Raw genomic sequence first — 7,467 nt, forward strand, 5'->3', positions numbered from 1 at the left:
CTCTCTCTCTCTCTCTCTCTCTCTCTCTCTCTCTCTCTATATATATATATATATATATATATATATTATTATATTATATTATATAAAGATTTATATTTTAAAAGTAAGTTTAATCCCCACGGTTAGAATGAAAATTCACTTCAAAATCTAATTTACATTTGTAAAAAATAAAAATTGTCGCAATGTGATTTAGATGTTGATGTGAAATTTCATTTTGGAACTAAACCCTGAGATTTAGATTTCGAAGTGAATTTTCATTCTTGTTGTGAAAATTAGACTTCGCATTGGAGGATGCAGTGAAGACTTTTACATCTTATGAAATATTTCCTTCTAAGAATATATTTATAGGTGTTCGGTCAATCGCATAAGGGGTTGTGGCAACGAGTATATTAGTTATATGATTGACTTTACAGTTGGAAACAAAATACAAAAAAAATATGCCTATGATAGGGTTTGAGTAGCTACAGTTGCAGGCATTATTAAAATAAGACATCATGAAGTTTAAATAAACTGTCAGAATAACTTTTCTTAATACAAAACATCAATTACATCTTGAAAATTGACTGATTTTAAGTTTTACTCGGATTTTTTTAGAGCCGACAACAGTTAAGTTTGAAATCAAAACTTTAACAGCCTATCGAGGCTATTAGGATTGTGGAAGATTAATAATCGATGAACATTTATCAATATTTTCTCTAATTTTGTTCGTCATCATAGCTACATCAACTCATTCACGAGTATATTTCGTTCACATTTTATTTACAAGTGTAAAGCCAGTAATTTGTATGAGGTTTGTGATTGGTTTTTCAATTGGAAACAAAATATGAAACAAATACATCTATCAACGGACTGGTGTAGCTACAGTGGTATACACTATCAGCGGGAGATGTTTTAATCAATTACGAGTTAATGTTATATTGTTTAATGATTTTCAACAGAAATGATATACTATGATAGTAAACGATTCGACTTCGAGCCGAGATGATATATGTTCCAACCAACCAACTTGAAATCTACTAATTAATCACATCTCCATATATATCACCATCACATTGAACAGAAGACCCGAGATATCTAGAATGTTCACACCTTTTAAATGATTTGATCACCCATAATTACAAATGTGCCGCTAGAGCTACTACTACTAAAATTACATTTCAAGTACTCAAATGAAAGACTTTAGACTATAATATTAGCCTCCAAACTTTAAGTTTTTCCTAAACTCTTTCTCTAGTCTTCTCCACAAAAAGGATATCCTGTCAAAAAGCATACACCAATGTGCATCCTCTTGTAAATATCCAATAAAAGCATCCATAAATACAGTAAAAACAGTGTGTTCAAAGCCGATCCCTGATGTAATTAAAGTTGTTAACGATCTGATTTTGAGCCGAGCTGGGGTCGGCTCAAAACCAGCTTAAAAAAATTCAATCCAAAATTTTGGCTTGTAGTTCGGCTCGTTTATATTGATATGATCTTGATTCGAACTAAAATTTGAATCAATTTTTTGAGCGATTAACAATCTTCAACCTAATTTTGTTAAATTCACAAATTATATGTTGTTAACGATCTGATTTCGAGTTGAGTTGTCGTCGGCTCAAAATCGGCTAAAAAAATTCGATTCAAAATTTGGCTTGCAACTCAGCTCGTTTATTTCGATATGATCTCGATCGAGGCCAAAATTTGAATCAATCTTTGAGTGATTAATGATGTTAGAGCTAAACTCACAAGCCTAGATGTAATCCAACCGAAATAGGAAAATATTTGACAAACCTCCTAGTTGTTAAATCCTATAAATTAAACGCATTCTTCAAAGCAAATGAAAATAAATAAAAGCAAAAATAAAGATAAAATTTTACCTTCCTCAGTTGTTTCGGGTAGCTAAGGAGCAGAAGGAGGAGAAAAATGGGAGTTTATGGTTATTGTAAGTCGCGATCCCACCTCTGTGTTCCCAACTAGCTCATATTTTGACTGTATCGCGAGGGATTCAAAAGAAGAATATGATGGTTTTGGATGGTGGAGAAGACGAGGGCTTCGGGCGGAGGGTGGAGAGACGAAGGTTTTGGGTGGAGAAGACGAGGGTCAGGAGATAAATTAGGGCAAGACCAGGAGGGGGTTGATTTTGGTTGTGATATAGGATTAGTTCTGACAGCATATCAACGACTTTAATTGTGTCAGTTATTAAAACTATTACCGACTGTCGTTTCCGTCGCTTAATAATAAAATATGCCAATTAACACCCCGTCAGATTGCATGCTCGAATATAATGGACCAACTATAACCGTCAGTTAATATTTACTTATAGTCGACGATTTATTCATTCGGGTATAATTAAAAACAGTCGAAAAACAAAATGATGTTGAAAGCGACAGTTTATGTTGTAGTTATGTCGTCGCAAATAACCAAGATAAAAAACAACCGCAAAACTATCGGGAATTAGAACAATTTTTCCAACGTGTAAAAAACTGTTGATTTTTCCGTCAGTTTTAACACTTTTTTCTACCGTGTATCAACAATTATTTAAGTTGTTAATTAAACATACAACTCACCATCTTCTAAAAGGTTTTTCATGCATGAAGCTCTTTTATGTAGCTGACTTTTCTAGTGATCTCCCCACATAACATAACCACATATCATTAATTGCATCCAGGGCTCTTGATGCAAATTTTTTGTAACAAAAAATTAAATGACTGAAAAATATTCAAACTAAAATAAGATGCTGCAATTTCATCTTAGAATAAAAATGATGTGAATGGTACCATATAGTTATTTTGCAGTTATTATTCAAATATTTAATATTTTTATCATATATATATATATTTATTGTTTTCTTGGTCCTTTGTCTCATATCCAAGATAAAATTTACACCAATTAATGATCTTGACATAATTAATATTTTACTTTAAGAACCCCAACCAAGCCATTTGACAGCGACACACTTTTAGATATATAATCCTACTAAAATAAACTATTGATAGATATACTCATTTAGCTATACTTAATGATCATTCAGTTCAACTAAGCAGATAATTATGAAATAATGCAGATTAAATTATTGATAATTAAAAAAATTAAAGGGCCCCAAACGCTTTCATTGGATACTGCATTTATTAGGAGTTGCTTCAAGGTGGGTGAAAAATAGAAGAATATAGATATGTGGTGGTTGAAAAATAACATCACAATTATTGATTGAATTTGTTCTTAATGGTGGATGAGAACCAGCTCAGTAGCTTCTTTTTCTACAACCTAGTCAAATCAACGGTCATATAATTAGAAAAACTACATAATAATTCGATTATTATTGATCTTTATGATCTCATGTGGGCAATGCAATCATACAACTATGAAAATATTATAATGGGGACAATCCATAGTTTAGAAATATATATATATTACAAGGCAAGAAGTTGGATGATTAGGGCACCTTTGGAATCATTTTAAGTTTAGGAAATTTTGGTACGAATACGTGCAGAAAAATTGTTTTAATCATGCAAGCATCTAGGAGCTTTTTGATCAAGAAGGAATTTTAAATATGAAGTAATGATCATCCAAGCTCCAATTCCATCAAACATATAATCAAACTGAGCGTCTTGATGAGACAAACCCGACGAATCCAAACTGTCCAATCTGGGTCCAATCAAATTCAAGTCAAGTCGTTTAAGCAGAATTGAATGTTTTGGATGGTTAATTGAATATCAAATTGATTCTAAATTATAAAAGCTTATAGTCAAACTGAGAAAGAATGATTACATCAGAAGTTGTGATGCATTTTTGTATCATGACTCAAATCATAGTCTGTCACGTATCCAGACAAGCCATCTTAGTAAAAAAACTTATTTAATGCATGGGTGGGTCTGTCTGTACACGTGGCAGACCCTGATTGGAGTCCTGATACAATATTTCTTTTTCCAAACTGAGTGTCTTAATGGGGGGACTTGGACCTGGAGGAGAAAACTAAACAAAGATCTAAGCTCTTGAGGATTTTCAAGCTCCACCACCGTTGGACCGCTGTCGACAAGCTCCACCATCGGCGGGTCTTCGTCACCAGGCTTTAACATTGTCAAACTGCTACCGCGAGCTACAGCACCGGCATTGACCCATCGTTGTCAGACTGCTATTGCTTAGCCACCGTAGCTGCTACTGTCAGCAATACCGCCGCCATTAGGTGGTCGTTTCTAAATAAACTATTATCAATTTTTTTGTCACACAACATTTATTATATATCGACTTTTATTCACAATGTTTTGGTCACAACCACTTTCTCAATGTCTTCTGTTACTTTTCTTGTGAAAGTCTCATAGCACTTGTGTAATATTAGTTCGGCTACTCATAACTGATTAAATCTTATAGCATATATTAACATAATTTTAAAGCTACCTTTAACAGCGGTATAAACCACTACTTTAAAACCACTAAACACTTATCCCATATAAAGAGTGAGATGAAAAAGCCCCGTTTTTTTTTTTTTTTTTTTTTTGAATGTGTGACCGCAATATTCGGTTTTTTTTTTCCCTCTCCCGGTTTAAACTTTAAACCGCACTAACGAATTGCTCCCCCTCCCCTCTTCTGAAAAAATATTACATCAAGACTTCACATGTAGAGCTGCTTGCGGAGTTCAATCTCGAGCTGACATGTGGATGGTCGAGGCTCACCAACATAAAAAATGAAAAGAAAATGAAAACATGTTATCCGGCTCTACCGATGCATCGCTTACCCTTATTGATGTGTTATAGGAATATTTCATCGCGTTATGTATATTCTTTCGCGTTACAAAGCCTTGCCCATGTGTTATAAGAAAATATTTTCTACGTTATTTATCCTTGTCGCCGTGTTATAAGAATATTATCCCGCATTATTATGAATATTTTTTGTGTTATTCATGTGTTATTGGTGTGTTATTGAAATGATTTTGAAATGTTATTGTTCTTTAAACAACAATATCAACTCTTAATCACCTCCATAACACATGAATAACACATCAGTAGAAGTTTTCATCTTGTCATTGGATTGTATTAACTCAATAACACATCAATAACACATGAATTACACTCATATAACACATTAAAAAGAATGACTGAGGTGATTTTGAGATGTTATTATTCTTGAAACAACAATACCAACTCAAACTCACCTTCATAACACATGAATATCACATCAGTATAAATTTTCATCTTGTCATTGAATTGTATTGTTTCAATAATACATCAATAACACATCAATAACACATTAAAAATAGTGACTGAGGTGATATTGTTCTTTAAATAATAATATTAACTCAAAATCACTTCCATAACAAATTAATAGCACATCAGTAAAAATTTTATCATGTAATTTGGTTGAATCACCTCAATAACACATGAATAACGCGGAAAACATTCAGAATAACATGAGGGAATATTCCTATCCTATAATGCATTGATCAGGTTGGGCCGCACGTTTTCATTTTTTTTTCTCATATTTTATGTAGGTGGGTCCAGCCTTCCAAACGTCAACTTAAAATTGGACTTCGCAAACAACTTTATGCATGTATGTAATATTATTTTCCACCACCCAAATCAGCCTCCCACGCTCTCGCAAAAAACCCTAGCGTTCTTGCTCGACTGCCGCTCGTGAACCCGAAAGTCCGTCCCTCCTCTCGCGATGCGATGCCCGACAGCGATCTTCTTGGCCTTCCTACTCTCAGGTGCCGATCTCCGCAGACTTGCTCCTCTTACGAAGCCGGTGCCCTTGCCACCGATTTGAACTACAGGCTTTCTCCTTAGTGGCTGCAGGTCATTGTGTGGTAAGAACCTCAGATCTTACACTATTTTTAATTCAGTCTCATAACTGTTTTGCAGAAATCATAGAAGAGTTCTCTTCAGTTGAATCACTTTCCAGTCATACGAAGTTCAAACACTGCCTTCTAGTTTTTGTCAATGAAATAAAAAAAACCTATTAATTTATTTCTTTTTTACACTTTTGCAGTCAGTTAAAGCTTTCTCATCCCGATCACGAGCTTGTCAAACGTTATGTCTTCCGCAGAGGAGGAGAATTTTGATATGAATTTGCTTTGGCTTTGTCCTACTTTGAATCAATCAATGTGATTATGGTTAGTGGAGTGGTGGGTTCTCATGGGTGTTGCATATGTAAAAATCAAAGTTTAGACGTTAGAAATGTAAATATGTAATAATTTAGTTGCATTTATGTAAACTGTTCTTTCAGTAAAAAGTTATTGTTTTTTCTGTTATTATTTGACTTTTTTTTGTATGACTTGAAATTGAAAAACATCAACATGAAAGATAATTAAAAATATATATATGTTAAAAAAATGGTGGTTTAAACCACCACTAAGAGTAGGATAAGCTGTTTATCCTGAAACGCGGTATGCGGGCCGGCCGCAGGGGTCGACCCGCGGCCCCCATTTAGTGTAAAAACCCATAGGCAGTTTCGGATAAGCTGGCGACACGCGCGAACCAAACGGTACGGTGACGTTTTCAAAACACCACCCGCACTTATAAGCTGCCCCAAACGGACCCTAAGACTTGTGTGTTGGACTTTCTTACAACTATAAAACATTAATATAACACTCTTTTGGACCAAATTTACCAGCAGTCAATACATAACGTATCACATAAGTCCTATATATTTACATATTTAGCGCCTAAAGATTGATACTTATATTTATAACATTTTATTCTGATAAACCTATGCAAGCAATATGTATTCCATATTTAAAAAGCTAATAGTAATGCTATTTTTGATGTGTTTGTGAATACATAAGAATGTGAGGGATGCATATGTGCATGTCCCTTTTATTTTTTTTTTTAAGCTAAATCTACTTCTTTTTAAAAATATTCAAAACTTATAAAAATTATCTTCTGTTTTTTAAAAAGAATAATATCTTATTTTGATACATGAATTATATTATCTTAAAATAAACAATGCAAGTGAACCCAAATGGCCTCTTAGCTATTCGGCCGAAACATTATCTTAGGAAGAACTCATAGCATTGAACCGAACCGGCCAAATTTGGCTCAAGTCAATTTGGAAAAAGGATTTCGCAAAAAATGTTATCCAGTTATCTCAATTTGATGGCTTCAATTCTTTCTGCAAAATTCAATTTGTCAAAAAGAAACAAGTAATGTTCAACAATTTGAAATTCAGACTAGACACCTGATTGTGGACTAGATAAGAAAATAAAAAAAATTGTGGAGAGGGTTGGTTGTACAAAATTGAGACTGAGCCAAATAAAAAAAAAATTACATTTCCCAACTTTGTTTAAAACCATATTCCAAATTGTTGAGAAATTAGAGCGAGGAAAAACAAGAATGACATAAATCCAGAAGAACGCAGAGATTTAACGAGGTTCGGCAAAGATGCCTACGTCCTCGAGAGCAGAGCGGCGGCTTTTCACTAATTCAGAAAAGAGAATACATAAATCAAAGATAATCCCTAGGGTTACATATAAGTCTAATTTATAACCCTAGAAAG

This window comes from Phalaenopsis equestris, unplaced genomic scaffold, assembly GCF_001263595.1.
Source record: "Phalaenopsis equestris unplaced genomic scaffold, ASM126359v1 Scaffold000226, whole genome shotgun sequence".
NCBI lineage: Eukaryota > Viridiplantae > Streptophyta > Magnoliopsida > Asparagales > Orchidaceae > Phalaenopsis > Phalaenopsis equestris.